At 41.5% G+C, this 17,431-nt stretch overlaps 1 protein-coding gene across 7 annotated transcripts in view; it reads right to left on the minus strand.

Moving 5' to 3' along the window:
- The window catches only part of FOXP1 (forkhead box P1), a 632,214-nt gene that overhangs the window by 354,970 nt on the left and 259,813 nt on the right, over nucleotides 1-17,431 (minus strand). The window contains exon 1 of one of the 7 annotated variants that reach the window (XM_010385988.2): nucleotides 12-172. The exons of the other annotated variants lie outside the window; for them this stretch is intronic. The gene's annotated coding sequence lies outside the window, so the exon portion shown is untranslated. Of the gene's footprint in view, nucleotides 1-11; nucleotides 173-17,431 lie in introns of those variants that run through there. 7 annotated transcript variants of the gene reach the window in all.

The following is a 17,431-nucleotide window of genomic DNA, read 5'->3' on the forward strand; positions in this document are numbered from 1 at the left end:
CACACACTTACCCGTTCATGGTGAGGAGGCAAAGCTTTGGGGCGGGAGAGTCAATTTTCACACAACGGAAGAAAGTTGAGAGTTTGTAAGGGAGAAACTACAGGCGCTTGGAAGCCTGCTGGCTCTCAGGGCTCCCAGGCTGGCGGCAGTGTGAGGAAGGACTGAAGGTATGTGGGCTAAACACAACAAAAGCCACTGCCTTACTCTAGATTAAATATGCAGGAAGAGGCCCCTTTGCATAAACACAAACACTCAGCAAATGAATAACTGGCTCAATCAGACGCCCGCTGTGCCTTCTACCTGTCCTCGCTCTGACAGGAGACACTGCCTATTCCAGGGGACACTACTAAACAGGAGACAGTTAAATGTTATGTTGCTATAATAACAATTAAAATGAATTGTATTCATTAGTAATTAAGAACTCACTCGTGGGGGGTGGCGGGGGGAGTGCTATTGTTGTATCTCCAGCTACTCCAAAAAGAACTTGTAGTATACCCATCCCTGGAGTTCTACTCTAGGTTGCATTTCAATCTCTAACATTCAATGAGAGTTTTAAACAATCAGTTTGTTTAGTCACAATTGTCAGAGATACGCGTCTTGTTTCTCTGCTTTGTCACATTGTAAATTGATACCTGTGACTCTGTACCTACAAAGATCTGTTTGATATATGTATATAAAGTGTACATATAAAAATATACACACATATACATATATATGTGCATATATACTCACACATAATACATTCATGCATATCTAATTAAAGAGAATAAGCCAAAAAATGCTACTTAACTATACTCTCTAGTTCACTAATCATTTAAGGAAAATAATTCGAGTTTTCCAAAAATATATCCCAAATGCCTGCCTTTCAAATGTCACCAATCCATGACCACTCATTTAAAAACATTACCCCTATATTAGAAAGGATGCTTTTAACTGAGTGGCCTCAACCACTTATAATTTCAATTAAATAACATAATTACAGTCAACAATTTTCTCCATTTCGGCAGAAAATATGCCATACCTCAACATAATTTGTCCTTACAATCCAGGAATTTAAGCAAGAGGAAAAACATGCCAATGTTAGGAATTCACCACTGCCTTTTCTCAGCTTACGGAATCAGCTCACACTGACCTCTCATTCTATGTTCCAGCTACATGTTGGTCTTAGTAACTTAATTATTTTTTAATAACTTTTGCAGTATTAAATGATTTCGATTGAAACATAAATAAGATTATGTTCGTCTACTACTTACTAATGCCATACAGTACTCTGGGGCCAAATCCAGCAAGGCTGTGCTATAGGATGTGTCTATATTGTTACTGTGTTTGGACTAAAAAGGATAGGTCACAGATCCTTCACAGCCTTCGAGAATGCTGTGATTATCCTAGCCAAGGGAAATACGGCAGCTTTCTATTTCAAAAGCAATTTTAATTTATTAACACAAAACTGTTTTCTGGCCAAATCGTTCTACTGTAAAAGGTGAAGATCATCACTGAAAAGTTTTAAAATATATTTACAAACAAATCAACAAACACAAAACTCATTTCAAACATATATTATGGCAGAGCATGGAGAAAAGACAAACAAAATAAAAAGATACCCAAAGACCCAGGGAATAAAACACAGGTTCTCTAAGAGGGGTGACCACAGAAACTGAAGATGCTCATTTTCTCCACTCTTTTGCCTTGAAATGACCTTCCAAATAAGGCGTTAGATAACCCACGTCCATAGACGATAGCGATCTAACCTTGCTGCAAATAAACCATAGAACAAAATTTAATCATTATATCACTGTGAGAAAGCCTCTGTCCATCCCCATGGAGCTTCTAATGACTGTTTTGGCAGTTTTGAGGGTAGTTATGCTTCCCAGCTCATCTATATCTCATACTGGTTGAGTAAGCTAATGGAAGTGATGTTAGTAGAATCCAATATTAATGCTCTGTATCATGCAAACCTGGATGCAACTGAATATATTATACAATTATAGGTGGCATCTAATTCCATAAGTATTAGATACTGTACCCTAAATTAATATTTTAATGAGGACGGTGAAATAAAGACGACAATCCAGGTAAGGGATCCATGCATTGTGGCCCAGCTAAGCTCCTTGCGGAAAGAGCGCCGGATTCGGGAGCAAATGGCACAGACACAGGGATTGTGACAAAAATCCGTATGCAAGCTTTAGATGCTGAGTGACACATACTGATGCACAGAGTCAAAGATGTCATCCTCACACAAGCGCCACTCACTGTAAGCTTGAGAGAAAATGCAGGGGGAAAGATGGGGGGGCGTAGTTGCAGTGAGACCTCCAGAAAATAAACAGGGTGTACAGTTTCAAAGGCTGCAGACACAGACATTTCATTGTTCAAGCCAATTATCAGTGGAAAATAATAACAACAGATGGATTCAGAGTCACTGACTTTTCATATGCACTTCATCTCGGCGGAACAGATGATGAAATGCGAGAGCTATCTCAAAAAGGCAAAACATCTTTCAGTAAAAGAACTCTACAGTCCAGATGGGGACCTTCTAAGGCTGCTGATTATCTTCTTATAATGTTGTAAGATAGACTTACTAAAACATTTCAAGAACTGATCAGATATGATGCGTACAATGGCTTCATTATTGGAAGGAGTCGTCTCAGACTTGTGACTAAACCCGGCAGAGATTTCAATAAGGTTAGGACTGTAAGTTTCCTGTTTTCTCATCAGGGACTGCAGGTTCCAACTAAAACTGGAAATCTGTGCACAACAGGAGAATAAACCGTCGCCCAAAGATCCTATATATTTGCTCTTCTCTCATTTGAGCAAAGGGGAAAAAAAAACTGGAACTGTAAAAAGGACATTAAATTATTCTGAAGCATTCTGCCACAGTGTGTGTGTGGGGGTGAGGGGGGGACGGCTCCAAAGCAACTCTTTATTAAAAGCATTTGGTGATAAAATATCACCCCTTGCATGCATTAGAACATCTTAAATATCCCTTGCCACTGGTGATTGCAAAATAGAATTTCCTTTTAGTAGGGAATAAATATAAATTTCAATGGTGGTGTAACAGCAATTCTAACAAATGTCAACCAAAACTCACCAACCTACCGTAACCCACTCTCACTCAACTTACCACCAAGTTAGGCTTGCTGATAAAACACAAGAGGTTAACCACAACCTGAGGGCTTGCTGTAAGTAATGGAAAAAGTTAAATCTCTAATCAGATAGGCCTCATCCCTACTGGAATAACAATGTATCTGTTCCATGTATCTGTCTACTCATCTATCCATCTCCATCCATCCATTCATCCATCCATCACCAACTGCACATTCATAATTTTGCAAAAATTCTTTCCCTGAATTGACATGAAATATGGTCGAAATCACTGCACTAAGAAAAAGAAAAGCTGATTCTCTCAACTATTTACTAACATTCTTAACATTTAAAAAATATTTTTATGAACACACTGTTGACTTCACAAGTTTATAACATAAATTTTTTTTTTTTTCTGAGCAAGGCTTTTCTTTCAAAGTACTCTGACAAAAGTAAATTCATAGCAGAACACACAGGCACGAAGAAAATATCGCCAAGGGCAAAATTCTGCAACTGCTTTAAGAAGCAAACAAGAACACAAAAGATGTGTAATACAACCATCTGGCTCTCCTCTTACTATATCAATGCCTCAACCTTATCCCCACCCCCTGAGCCAACCCACACCAATGCCACAAAACCAAATGGCTTCACTTATGTTTCCTGCACAGCAAATTTACACAATGCAGTTAGAATGCAAAAGTTGATTTTGACACATAAACTAGCATCTTTTGAATTTTCCCCACTTCAGTGATTTTGTTGTCGTTGTTATCTGTTCAGAGTGGGACTTCTTTGAAAAACCACCAAGAACCTCACCATGATAAAGATGTTCTCATATGGACATATCTGTTCAGCCTCAAGAGAAGTCTCCCTGAAAACCTTAATCTCTGCCATCTTGTGCTTTCTGTTATCATCAGACTTTAGATGTGGACATAAAAAAAAATCCTAAGCTTATTCCAATTAGAACTTTTACTTTTGGGGGTCACTAAATGGTGGGTTGTTTCCCCCACTTATGATTTGAAATAACTGTGCTAATTTTTAATTACCATTCTTGCAAGTCAGCACGTTCACTGGAATTTTTCCTTATTCAGCTCAGTCTACAAACATTTACTGAGCAACTACTGTGGTATTAGAAACATGCTGGACAATGGACGATCAGAATCTATTATTTTCCCGTGTGCTAGCAGGACTTGCCTGGCACATTAAACCAGCAACTCTACAGTTTATAAAAAATCTTCCACATGCAGGCAGGCTGAAGCATTTTATTTACTTATATACTTATTTTTGAAGTCAGATATAACAGACATTTGAAAGTTATAGCCTGTTTGTGGGGATCTAATTGCTTCCAAAAGGTGGGAATGAATACATTTTATGGAAATCTCTGTCTGGGTGAAACCAATAAAGCATCATAAATGTTTCTCACCAAGGGGCAACAATGTAAAAAATAATATCTGAAAAAAAAATTTCTTCACAGGCAAACTCTACTCTTTGCTTTTCTGCAGGGGCATGCTAGAGGCAGACGCTCTGTATCAGGCAAGAGTTCTCAGTTAGAATTAAAGTCTGCCAGGTGGAGGGCCACGTCTGGTTTACTTCTGTTTTCTCACTGTTGCTGGTCTTCCCCCATTCCTGCGTCCCTCTCCATGTTCCCCGATGAGTCTTTGACTGGTTTTTCAAAGGGCTAACTTTTGGTTCTCCTCTGGGCGTTTCTGCTCAGAGAGTCCCCTGGTTTGGACAGCAGCAATCGCCTGTAGGACACACACAGTGAATCCAGCCACCGGATGAGGAATTCTGCAAATTGTTTAAGCCTGCACTAGTGTCTGGCCACCAGTTGGCAAACACAACTCATGGCTGCCTACCAGGCCTAGGTTAACACAGCTGGAGCCAGATGACAGGCTCTCAAAGATATTCTTCCCATGGCCACATCTGGCTCTTGGCAGTTCCCAGTGCAGCTGAACTGACTCTGTTTGGTTGTTCTGGGCAAAAGTTTAGGCAACAGAGAAGTCATATTAATTTCAGTTTATGACAAAAATATCAGAACATGTACTCCATGAAGGCAGGGATTTTATCTGATTTGCACCCCCTTCCCACTTTTTTTTTTTTTTTTTTTTTTTTTTTTTTTTGAGACATGGTCTTACTCTGTTGCCCAAGCTTGAGTGCACTGCAGTGGCATGATCATGACTCACTGCAGTCTGAAACTACTAGACTCAAGTGATTCTCCTACCTCAGCCTCCTGAGTAGCTGGGTCTAGAGGCATGTGCCACCATGTCTAGCTAATTTTTAAATTTTTTGTAGGGACAAGGTTTCACTATGTTGCCCAGGCTGGTGTTGAATTCCTGGGCTCAAGTGATCATCCTGCCTTCGCCTCCCAAAGCGCTGGGATTACAGGCATGAGCCACCGTGCAGGCCTCTTGCTTGCTGTATCCCAGTACAGAGCAGCAGCTACGCAGGGTAGGTGTTCAGTAAATACAGAATGAGTGAATAACACTAACCAGTGTCTGAGTTGAACAAAAACATTCCTGTATCTTATTCCAGCTACTCTGTTCCTACTGTTGTACGTAAAATGGCTAGCGCTCTGGTGCACACAGAGAAGCCCATGAATGGTTCTACAGCTAGATTTTATTATGGACACACTCACACTCAAGAATGAACCCATGTACATTGTCAGTAGAGCTGGAAAGACCTCCAACAATCCTTCCCCTCAAATTACCCAGTCTCCCAGAATTACCCATATCCCAACTTAATTAGTCCTTCAACTGAGAAACTTGGCAGCTCTGTGCCCACAGGGCCTGAGAGTGATCTCAAAGTAGAAACTTACCTTTTGGCCACCACCAAAGTGCCAAATGATGAGGCAACTTTTCCTGGCACCTTTTCATCCTATTTCCTTTCCCATGCCTCTCTTCCTAAATTCCCTGATATCTGCAGATCCCAGCTCCCTTCTACACTCAACTTTGACCCAAGGATAGGCTTCCCCAAAGTTCACCACCTCTCTAGCTCCCATTAGAAACACATTTAGAAAAGCCTATGTAATTTAAAACCAGGCGGGGTCCCCCCTCTTGGCTCCTTACCTAGAAAGAAGCCCAACTTATAGGCTGTTATGTTAATAATGACCATAAAGCTCCCCTGAGTCCACCAAGGGCTTGCTAAAGGTGAAGGGACACTTGACGAAAGCCTGGCAAGGCTGTACGCATATGCTGTTGCTTTCCGAAAAAGAGAGTTAACACTCCTAAAACAAGAATGACTGAACAAGTCAGATGAGTTCAACAAGCTCAGCATATGGACTTCAGTGAAACAAAGGTAAATCAAAATTGTGCTAGTGGAAGCTGTTGTTGAACTCACCTCCTTTCCTATCATATAAGGCAGCAGGGTGGAGGTAGAGATAATTTTTTTAAGCTAAGTTTCTGAAAAGAGTTCTGTGTTCACTATGAAGAATTCAGGCTTCAAGCTCCCCTTGGAAAGAGTTGCTTACTTCATTAAAGGTGGACCAGAAAGATCAACCCCTAAAATGCCTCTCCTTCCCTGCTTCTGCTATTTGAAATTACTATAAAAATGAGAGAATAAGCTAGGCTCAGTGGCTCACATCTGTAATGCCAGCTATTCAGGAGAGTGAGGCAGCAGAATCGCTTGAGCCCAGGAATTCAAGGCTGCAGTGAGCTAGTATGGTGCTACCACACACTAGCCTGGGCAATAAAGTGAGACACTGTTTAAAAATGGGGGAATTGGCCAGGCATGGTGGCTCAGGCCTGTAAACCCAGCACTTTGGGAGGCCAAGGCAGTTGATCACACTTGAGGTCAGGAGTTCGAGGCCAGCCTGGCCAACATGGTGAAACTTCATCTCTACCAAAAAATACAAAAACATTTAGCTGGGCATGGTGCTGCTTGCCTGTAGTCCCAGGTACTCAGGAGGCTGAGGTGGAAGAATTGTTTGAACCAGGGAGGCAGAGGTTGCAGGGAGCTGAGATCGTGCCACTGCACTCCAGCCCAGGTGACAGAGTGAAACCGTCTCAAAAATAATAAAATAAAATAAAATAAAGTAAAATAAAATAAAATAAGGGAAAGTCTTTGTACAATTGCACAATCACAATGAAACTTTAAGATAATTCTTTAAAAAGCAGTAAAACAGGCTGCAAATGATTGATATCTACCTATTCATTGGCTAAAAACAGGCTATCAAGTAAAAACAAAAACAAATAAGTTTTGAAAGTTAGGAAAGAATTTTTAAAAAGGCAAGGCTGAGGTTGTACAGAACGAGTATCTGTATTTCTTCATGCATCCTTGGGCTGCCTCACCTAAAACTAAGTATTACAGAATATAGTACTATACAGTATACTTCAGACTAGAATAGTTCAGAATTTACAAGCATGGATTCAAGTGCCCAAGTTCAAAACTTAGCTCTGGTGCTTACTGACCTTGTGAGCTTAGGCAAGTTACTTAAGCTCTCTGTCCCTCAGTGTTCTCATCCATAAAATGGGCTTGCTTACAGTGCATTATTTGCTTTTCGAGAATAAATGCACTGACAAGAAGAAGTACTTAATAGTGTCTGGTACAAAGTGAATGCTCAAAGAAATGATGGCCGCTGTTATTATAATCAGGGATGACAGAACTTAAATAAATCTAAAACTTTCTACACTCATTTCTGCCATCTCTACAAGTTGTTAAAAATAGCTGGCTGGCTGGGCATGGTGGCACATGCCTGTAATCCCAGCACTTTGGGAGGCTGAGGCAGGTGGAACTCAACGTCAGGAGATTGAGACCACCCTGGCCATCATGGTGAAACCCCATCTCTACTAAAAATACAAAAATTAGCTGCATGTGGTGGCGCGGGACTGTAATCCCAGCTACTCGGGAGGCTGAGGCAGGAGAATCGTTTGAACCCCGGAGGTGAAGATTGCAGTGAGCTGAGATAATGCCAATGTACTCCAGCCTGGCGACAGAGCAAGACTCCATCTTAAAAAAAAAAAAAAAAAGTCTGGCTGTCTGCCATGCTACAGGCTGGAAAAATAAAAGAGAACGTATATCAGATTTTAAACTTCTTAAGAACATAGTGCTAAAATAAAATCAAAGTACTTATTTTTTCCCCTCAATATTAGCTGGAGAATCACAGATGTAAGATTGGGGTCTCACCTACCTCAGTGGAGGCAAGTCATTAGTTACAAAAAGCTACAAGCCAAGGTTAGCCTTGGGGCTGCCTGTCCCACCAACTACCAAAAAAGACTTCGGGGAGATGTTCAAAGAAGGCAGGAGGAGAATCCAGCCTGAAACCCAAAGGCATTGAAACACATTTTCTTGTACTTTTCAAGTCTGTGCATATAGATTCTGTTACTGATTTAGGATCTTAAACAGTTTGTTTATTTTTTAAATGCCTTTCAGCTCACCTTTAATAACATGTTTCTTTGACTTGGCTGAACTATGCCTCAGAAGAATTACAAGCGGGAATAAGGCTGGGTAAAAGGTTCAGTGAACTAATCCACACCTGGTCCGTGTAAAAAAAAAAAAAAAAAAAAAAGAAAGAAAGAAAAAGAAAAGAAAAAGCTCATATTTTCCATATAGAAACAAGCCCCTTTATATGAACCAGCCTTTTATTTAATTGCTAAGGCACTTTCCATACCATACAACCTTTCATGTCCTTCTTCACTTCAGTGGGGAAAAGGCACAGAACCACTTTCCAGCCACACCAGGGTGCTTTATCAGCGACAGAAATTAATACTCTTATTAATAATGATAGCAAGCACAAACCTGATTCAAAACTGGAAGTGGTAGGTTCACTTAAGCAAAAATTCCCTGGCCAAGTTTTGCCAATAAAAAAAAGACAAGGATGTCCCCTGAGAACAGATTTGGGATAAACTGCGACAATCTCTTCATCAAAATTCAAACTTTTTTCTGCTTCAATTGTGTGACCCAGACTATTAAGTGGAAGGAATAAGGCATGGATGGGGAAAATCTTGAATAAGAGAGAACAGCAAATATTTTAGAGCTAAAAGGTGCCTTTGAGAGGTCCAGGCAAGCCACTCCCCTGGGAGGGGACTCTGTGTGACCAAGGTCACGCAAGTGGTGGGGACGAAAGCAGGAACTCAAGCCTATGACTCCCAATTCATGGAGAAAAACAACGGCTACAGAATATGGCCCCTGGGAACATCAGTCATGTTCAGAGGAGACATAAGAGCAGGATCCTGTGAACAGCAAAGAGGCCAGAGAACAGAAGGAGAAGTCATGAGTGTCCCACAGATTGTGACAGCCCATTGCATCTGAAGTTGGACTTGAACAAGCTTTACTTTCTCCTATGAAATCCTTCACTTCCAGGCCCCAGGTATCTTCTATTTGCCTCTTAGTTTTGTTCACAAGAAAATTCTTTTAACCAACTCTGGTTTGAAGTAAGTGGAAAAGGAGACATTTCCACACTTTCATTAAGAAGCAGCAAAGTGGGCCGGGCGCGGTGGCTCAAGCCTGTAATCCCAGCACTTTGGGAGGCCGAGACGGGCGGATCACGAGGTCAGGAGATCGAGACCATCCTGGCTAACACGGTGAAACCCCGTCTCTACTAAAAATACAAAAACTAGCCGGGCGAGATGGCGGGCGCCTGTAGTCCCAGCTACTCGGGAGGCTGAGGCAGGAGAATGGCGTAAACCCGGGAGGCGGAGCTTGCAGTGAGCTGAGATCTGGTCACTGCACTCCAGTCTGGGCGACAGAGCGAGACTCCGCCTCAAAAAAAAAAAAAAAAAAAAAAAAAAAGAAGCAGCAAAGTGAAGTGGAGAGATCATTTAATTAGGAGGCAAGAGAGGGCGACTCCGCTCCTGGACCCACCAGTAACTCAGCTAGGATTTGGGAAGCCCCTTCTCTTCTCTAGACCCAGGCTCTTCACTGGTACAAGGAGGGGTACTCAGGGATGGTATTTAATTGCTACAGACGGGTCGCCTGAACAAGGTGTTAAAATGCTGAAATAGTTGTGTACTCGCTGGGAAACGGCCCTTGCCCCCAAGCCTCCTGAGCACACCCTTGACCAGCACCCTGGACTTGCCTGCCTTCTCCACGGCATGGTGAGGGTTTCCCAGAGCCCTGCTCCAGAGCTAGAGCTAGTGGCCATTGGGATGACCACGGCTGTGCTGTACCTGTGAACTACTGTGACCATCATCCCCAGATGCTCTGATAGGTCCCTTTCCAAGGCTAGATGCAAGGACCACCAGGGCCAGCTAATGCCCCAGAGAATGCCACTACCTGGGGCCCACGTGGGGCCCAGCAAGAGACAGAGGGGTTGGGACAACCACAACAGTGGATCCATCAGAGAGCTGCCTTCCTCCCCAGATTAATTCCCTCACTTGGGGCACCCAGATGTGGGCCTGTAGGAAGGAGGCAGGTCAAAGGAATTTTCTTAGGGCAAATTCTTTTTTTTTTTTTTTTTTTTGAGATGGAGTCTTGCTCTGTCGCCAGGCAAGAGTGCAGTGGTGCGATCTCGGCACACTGCAACCTCTGCCTCCCGGATTCAAGTGATTCTCCTATCTCAGACTCCTGAGTAGCTGGGACTTGTCAGGCGCCTGCCACCACGTCCAGTTAATTTTTTGTATTTTAGTAGAAATGGGGTTTTACCATGTTGGCCAGGATGGTCTCGATCTCCTAACCTCGTGATCCACCTGCCTCGGCCTCCCAAAGTGCTGGGATTTCAGGCATGAGCTACTGCGCCCGGCCAGGGCAAATTCTTAGGGCTAAATTTGCTTCCAAAAACTGGAAAGAAATATACCATTGTGAAACAACTCTATAAGTAAAATCCTCAGCTCAGAGGGAACCCAACCCGACATATGTAATCATATTATATTTACCATGGAAATTCTAATAGCTCCTACTTTCTACTCCACTTTTACTACCCTCTAGGAAAAGGAATATTTTACTATCCTGTGTTCCAAATTTCCACCAGAGAGTTGAGGCATTACATATGCTGAAATATATAGGAAAGGAAAAAAATTCCCATTATTATTTCCTTCAACCCTCTCTACCTTCTATGCCACCATTACTCAAAAGTCACTCAAACATTTTGCTGGCTGACATGACGCCATGCTGTCACTTGATCAGGTGTGGAGTACCACATGGAATGAATAAATACTTATCCACAACCGCATATTAAATGGGAATTCACACAGGCGGGCTCCGGAGACAAAGACGTTTCTATACAGAAATATTAACTAAGAATTTAAGTAAATGGCCCCACTGGAAAAAAAAAAAAAAAAGTTCTGAAGTAGCAATATAAACTATATTTAATAGCAACAAAAACTATTTTCCTTTTGGGAAAGCAATTTGGGCTTGTAAAAGTTACTGCCTTTCACGTGACTTAGTACAGTATGCCTGAATTCTTTCATTTCCTAAAACACAGATGCTAGGCCCCAAAATTCTACTTTGTGAGAGCTAATTTTTTTTTGATTAATCTTCCCCCAAATACAATACTCAAATAAGAAACTCTTTTGGTACCTTTCCCCCCACACACAATTGTTATTTTCTTAAGTGTCTGAGTATAACACATCCCAAAGAACATATGTTCCCGAGGAAGAAAAAAAACCGGGCTCTAGAACTAATACACAATGAAAAATAAATTTAAAGCAGCCTTCTGGTCTGACATAAGAATATAAAAATGATATGAGCAAGAACAGCTTAGTTTACATACTTTTCAGTCACAGCTGCTGCTCCAAAACCACAATACCTTTAAAATGACATTTTAAGGAAACAGATACGGCGTGGCTTTAGCCATAGTTAGATGTAGCTAACACTGAATTAAAGGGGCTTTTCTTTTTATACACACACTTTATATAGCCCTGTACACTGGCACAATTAAGAAGAGTAAGTCACTTTTAAATAATGTAGTGATAAACGGAATGAATTACAAATAATTCTACCCAGCAAGTTGTTTTTTTTTTTTTCTCCCTTCTTTTTCCTTTAAAATCGCCAGACTCAGGCATAAAAATAGAGTTTCAGGGACAGGAGGAACAAGTCCCCTCTTCTTGGTTAATATTTAATTAGGTGCTAAAGATTTCTTGGAGAGGACCTCTGTACCTCCAGTGACAGGCATACAAGACAGGCTCCTATCTCTGCAAGAGATGCAGGCACTTCCCTGAATAAACGAATATAACATACAATTAAATCAGACTATTCAATTAATAAATTACTTTGGTGGACCTTGCAGGCCAAGTCCTATTTAATTACATAATTTTAAAAATATTTGCACATTGCAATCACCGAAATTGGCTTTGAGGTTTCATAATACACACTTGAGTTAAAGAACAAATTTATTTAATAAATGCAGGCCTAAGTGCTAGAAGGCCGTACCACTCTAACTGCAAAATCACTTAGCACATCCTCAGCAAAAGCAAATAAACTTTTTCACTATTTAGACGTGGGCTGCTGTTGAATGTCAGGAGAAGCTGGCTGATTTTTTTATGTTTTCTCTGTCATGTGTTGCTTGTAAATCTAACCATTCTGAGAGGTGATTAGAATAGAGTTAATGGACAAAATGGTTCCAGTTAAAGATAACTTAAAGATAAACTAAGGTGGAAGATGTCAAGGTCCTGGTAGTAAAAACCTCTTCAGAGTAAAACAAAGAGAAGTCGTATTAACTCCCCATTTTTCACTTCTTGGAATACCAAAATACACCATAAATTAACATGGTTACTGAGCATAAAGATGTGTTCCATTAGGAAAGCACACACAAATTCAGGGGTGAGGAGGACATTCATAAACAGAATAGAATTACAGGTACCCTAAAGAGGGCAGAAACATTTCAAAGTGTCTCTATTCTCTATAGTTGTACTGGAAGTCGTGATTTTGCCATTAACTGAAGTTTTCTAGAAAACCACTTGACCGCTTTACTGCCACAACTTTTTTTTTTTGATAGAAATCTTTGTCAAACACACATATTTTCAAATACTGATTTGCACACTTTATACCCACAATGGCCTCAGAGTTTTTGAGCTGGGTGGGCTTGACTCTCTTTACACTAAAAGCCCCCATACCATCACAATAAGGGTTACCTTTGTTGTTGTTTGGGGGTCTTCTCCTTAAAGATTTCTGTCATATATATGAGATCGAGCCTGCTGTGTGCTTTCATTTGCCTGCTTCTAGAAACTTCTATGCTAAATTCTCAAAGCCTCTAAGTTGCTACTAACTACTATGCTAACTATGAATTCAGAATTCATAGTTCTGAAATTGAAAAAAATTTTAAATAAAACTGAAAAAAAAAGATTCTGGTGTGACTTTATAATCTCTGTTCAGTGATGAAACAAAAATTCTTTTCACAGTCTCATAGCCCCCTACTCTCTCCTCCCTTTCAGAAACTTCTGGAAAGAGCTGCTATACTCCCTGTCTCCACTTACTCACCTTCTAAACATCCTGCAGCCCACACCATGCCACTGAAACCTCTGTGGCCGAGTCATGAAGTTTTCAGTCCCTTTTGTTTGGTCCATGGGCTGCATTTGGCAGAGCGTACCCTCGCTTCTTCTCAAACAGTTCCCATTTCCAAGCAGTCTGCCTGTGACGTTGGCTCTCCAGGATCTACAACCTTCTTCAGCATCCTATTCTCCGCCAACCTGGTTCTTCTTCCTTGGGTCTTCCCTCAGTGAATGTTACCACCACACGCCTAGCCAATGGGGCCGAACACTCTGCAGGCACATTCGACTCCTCCACTACATCCAACAATGACATTCACTCCATTCTCTTTCCTTCACCCTGACCGACACTCGCCAGCCCACACAAGGGTGCCTCCCACGACTCTGCAATTTCCTTGTGAAGGCTCTTTTCTGCCTTTGGTTTTGCTCTCCTCAAACCTATCCATGGGGAAGACAAAGTCATCTTGCAAAATGTGAATGTACAACGTTCCATCAATTCCCAGATAGCACCCCCAGTCACATCTTAATTTTTGACATTAGGATGCATCTCAACATTCATGTGGATGCTTAACGTTGCTCCCTTCCTCGTGCACATCCCATCCCAGCTGAACAATTTCTTAGCTTTCTAAGGCCTGGAGGGTCAAGGGGAAGCATCTAGAGGTATTCAAAAGGCTGTGCTGGATGTCAGCCACTGCTTGGTCCTCTGGTTGAACTTTCTTTGCGGCTCCGGGACCACCATTCTACCACGGACAGGCACTCACATACACACCCTGTACACTTTTGTCTCTGCACAGATCTAGCCTAAGCCGCTGCACAGATCTAGCCTACCCTCGTATTGTTCTGCCCTCTTTCACCTAAGAAATCCCACACATTCCATATAACTCAGGCACAAATGCCACTTCCTCCAAGAAGCCCTCCCTAACCTCTCTTTAGATCAATATCCCTGTTATCTATTCCCTTTGTACACAGTACTTGTCCCAATACAGGCATGAGTCCATTTTATTATAATGGTCTATTTAATCAATTGTTTCACTTGCTAAGCTGTATCCTAGTCTACAAAAGGCACTTAATAAATCTTGAAAGAATAAAGTAAAAGTTGATGAATTTCAGTAAACAATGTTAATGGCAACAATTTTTCCTTCTTTAGTTACTTCATAAAATCAGCTCTTCTCCATCTTCGTTCCTCTCCCTACTACCATGGTTTAGCAACACACGGCCAAGCAGACCGACTCTGCATAGTATTTGTTCATACCTCTGAAGATATAAGAAATGTATCACAGCTGATATTTATGTGAATGACTGAGATATAATTTGAACAAAAACCTTTTCGTTCCCTTGAAGTAACATCATCTTATTGTTCATAATACAGTGCAAAGGAAATAGAATGAGCAAGGAAGCCATAAGAATTTAATCAAGTCGACTTCTTATAAATAAGAATTGAATTCACTATGCACCCCTAATTACCCTCCCGCTACTAACAGTGTCCTAATTTAGACTGCACTGAAAAAAAAAAAAAAAAAAAAGGAAAAAAAAAAAGCTTTCAGATTATAAGACGATTTTGCATTAAGGTCTCTGATGAGCCTTAGTGCCATTCCCTCTCCTGGGCTGTGGTCTGCTTAACTTCAGCTTTAATAATATCATGCTTCCCACTTCGACAAAACCAAACTTTGCAGTCGGTCTTCAAAACAGTGTGGAAGAAAGAGTTGTCAGGGGCCAATCCAGTGACCTCTAACCCTTGGCAAATTTGGTAATGGTGTTAAGACAAGAAACCTGGTATGAGCCAGCCATAGCCCCAGACTCAAGAAATGGTGTCATTTAAGTGACCACAAGATAAAAGCCAACCTCTGGAAATGTGAGATGGCCAGATGGGCTATATACAACACGTAAGACCATAGAACATTTTCTCCGGTGTTCAGGTTTTCAGAGACCCAGAGCTAAAAATATCAGAAGAAATTTCATGCTCACAATGTAATTAAAGTAACTGGCAGGCATAATTCAATATCATTTTTCTTTTTTTTTTTTTTTTTTGAGATGGAGACTCACATTCTGTCGCCCAGGCTGGAATGCAGTGGTGCAATCTCCTCTCACTGCAACCTCTGCCTCCCGGGTTTCAAGCGATTCTCCTGCCTCAGCCTCCCAAGTAGCTGGGACTACAGGCATGCGCCACCACACCCAGCTAATTTTTTTTTTTTTTATTTTTAGTAGACGGGGTTTCTCCATGTTAGCCAGGATGGTCTTAATCTCCTGACCTTGTGATCCGCCTGCCTCAGCCTCCCAAAGTGCTGGGATTACAGGCGTGAGCCACTGTGCCCTGCCTCAATGTTATTTTTCATGATTATAAACTTGGCTGAGTCACTTAACTTTGCTGATCTTCACTTTCTTCATCTGGAAAATGGGGTAATGAGATCTGTGTGAGAGTCAGATGTGAGAATATGTGCTATATTCATAAACAGGATTTTTATTTATATATGTGTAGAGAGGCGTATAAACTAGAAAAGTTGAAAATTTTTGATACAACTCCTACATCATCCATTCCGTCATTTAGCAGACTTTAGGGAACACCATTCTGTGCCATATGGGAATAAAAACATGAATAAAACTAGGCCCTTGCCCTCAACAAACTCATATCAACATCTGGACTATGAAAAACAGTAGTCATTAGCCACATGTGACTTTTAAGTTTAAATACATTAAAACTAAATACAACTAAAAATTCAGTTCCTCAATTGCACCAGTCATATTTCCAGTGTCAAAAGCCACTATCATGTGGCTATCAGCTATCACACTGGATCGTGAAAGTATAGAACATTTTTATCGTTGCAGAAAGTTCTATGGGACAGCTCAGGTCTAGAGAAACAAGATAAGTACAGTGTGTAGGTACATTTTAACCTACTGTGATAGGTGACAAACTGGCAGCAGGAGAGGTTTTCTCATGGAGCCAATACCCTTGAAGGATGGTAGGTTTCAATTTTATAGGGCAGAAAAGAGGAGCCAGGTGGAGCGAGGTACACATGCAAAGGTGTGCTGTCATCAAGGGGCATTCAGAGCTCCAAGAGGGGTAAACTGTTCTTGGTGACTGGCGTGTAATTATATGAGAGAGCAGTGGTCACAGAGAAGTCTGGAGAAATTAGGATCCAACTATGAAGGTCTCCCAAGTCAAACTAGAAGTCTGGACTTACTGTGGAAAAGAGAGATGCGGATGCAGTAGAGTGACCACTGGATGTGTTTGGTAGAAAACCAACTATGCTGACAAAGTACAGCAGTGGCGGTTACCTCTGGAGTTGGACATGAGAACTCTGGAAAGCTTCTAAAAACGCTGATGCCAGAGCTCTTGCCTCCAAATGAATTAAATCCCTTTCTGGGCACAGGGCCCAACTTCGGTACTTTTTTTTTTTTTTTTTTGAGATAGAGTCTTGCTCCGTCACCCTGGCTAGAGTGCAGTGGTGTGATCTTGGCTCACTGCAACCTCCGCCTCCTGAGTTCAAGCAATTCTCCTGCCTCAGCCTCCTGAGTAGCTGGGATTACACACATGCACCATGTCCAGCTAACTTTTGTATTTTCAGTAGAGACGGGGTTTCATCATGTTGGTCAGGCTGGTCTCGAACTCCTGACCTCATGATCCGCCCACCTCGGCCATGGTACATTTTAAACTCCCAAAGTGACTAATATATAGTCAGGGTTGAAAACCAATGGAGATGACAAAGAAGTGAGATTGAGGTTAAGTTAGAATGAAGTAATATAAGGAAGAGTCTACTGCCATGACCCTATCAAGAAACAGTGAGGACCCTCCCAACACAGAAATTTGGAGGATGGAAAGAAAAGGCTCATTTTGGTAGACGTTTCTAAGACAGAATCAATGTGACCTACGAACCAAGAATATGACCAATAAGAGAAGAAGAAAAAAGAATATAATATGATAACTTCTGTCCCAGGGCAATAAGGACCAAGATTAAGCACACGGGGAAGTGAGCAGGTTTTGGAGGGGAAGAGTGTGTAAC

This window comes from Rhinopithecus roxellana, chromosome 1 (genome assembly GCF_007565055.1).
Source record: "Rhinopithecus roxellana isolate Shanxi Qingling chromosome 1, ASM756505v1, whole genome shotgun sequence".
In the NCBI taxonomy this organism is placed as follows: domain Eukaryota; kingdom Metazoa; phylum Chordata; class Mammalia; order Primates; family Cercopithecidae; genus Rhinopithecus; species Rhinopithecus roxellana.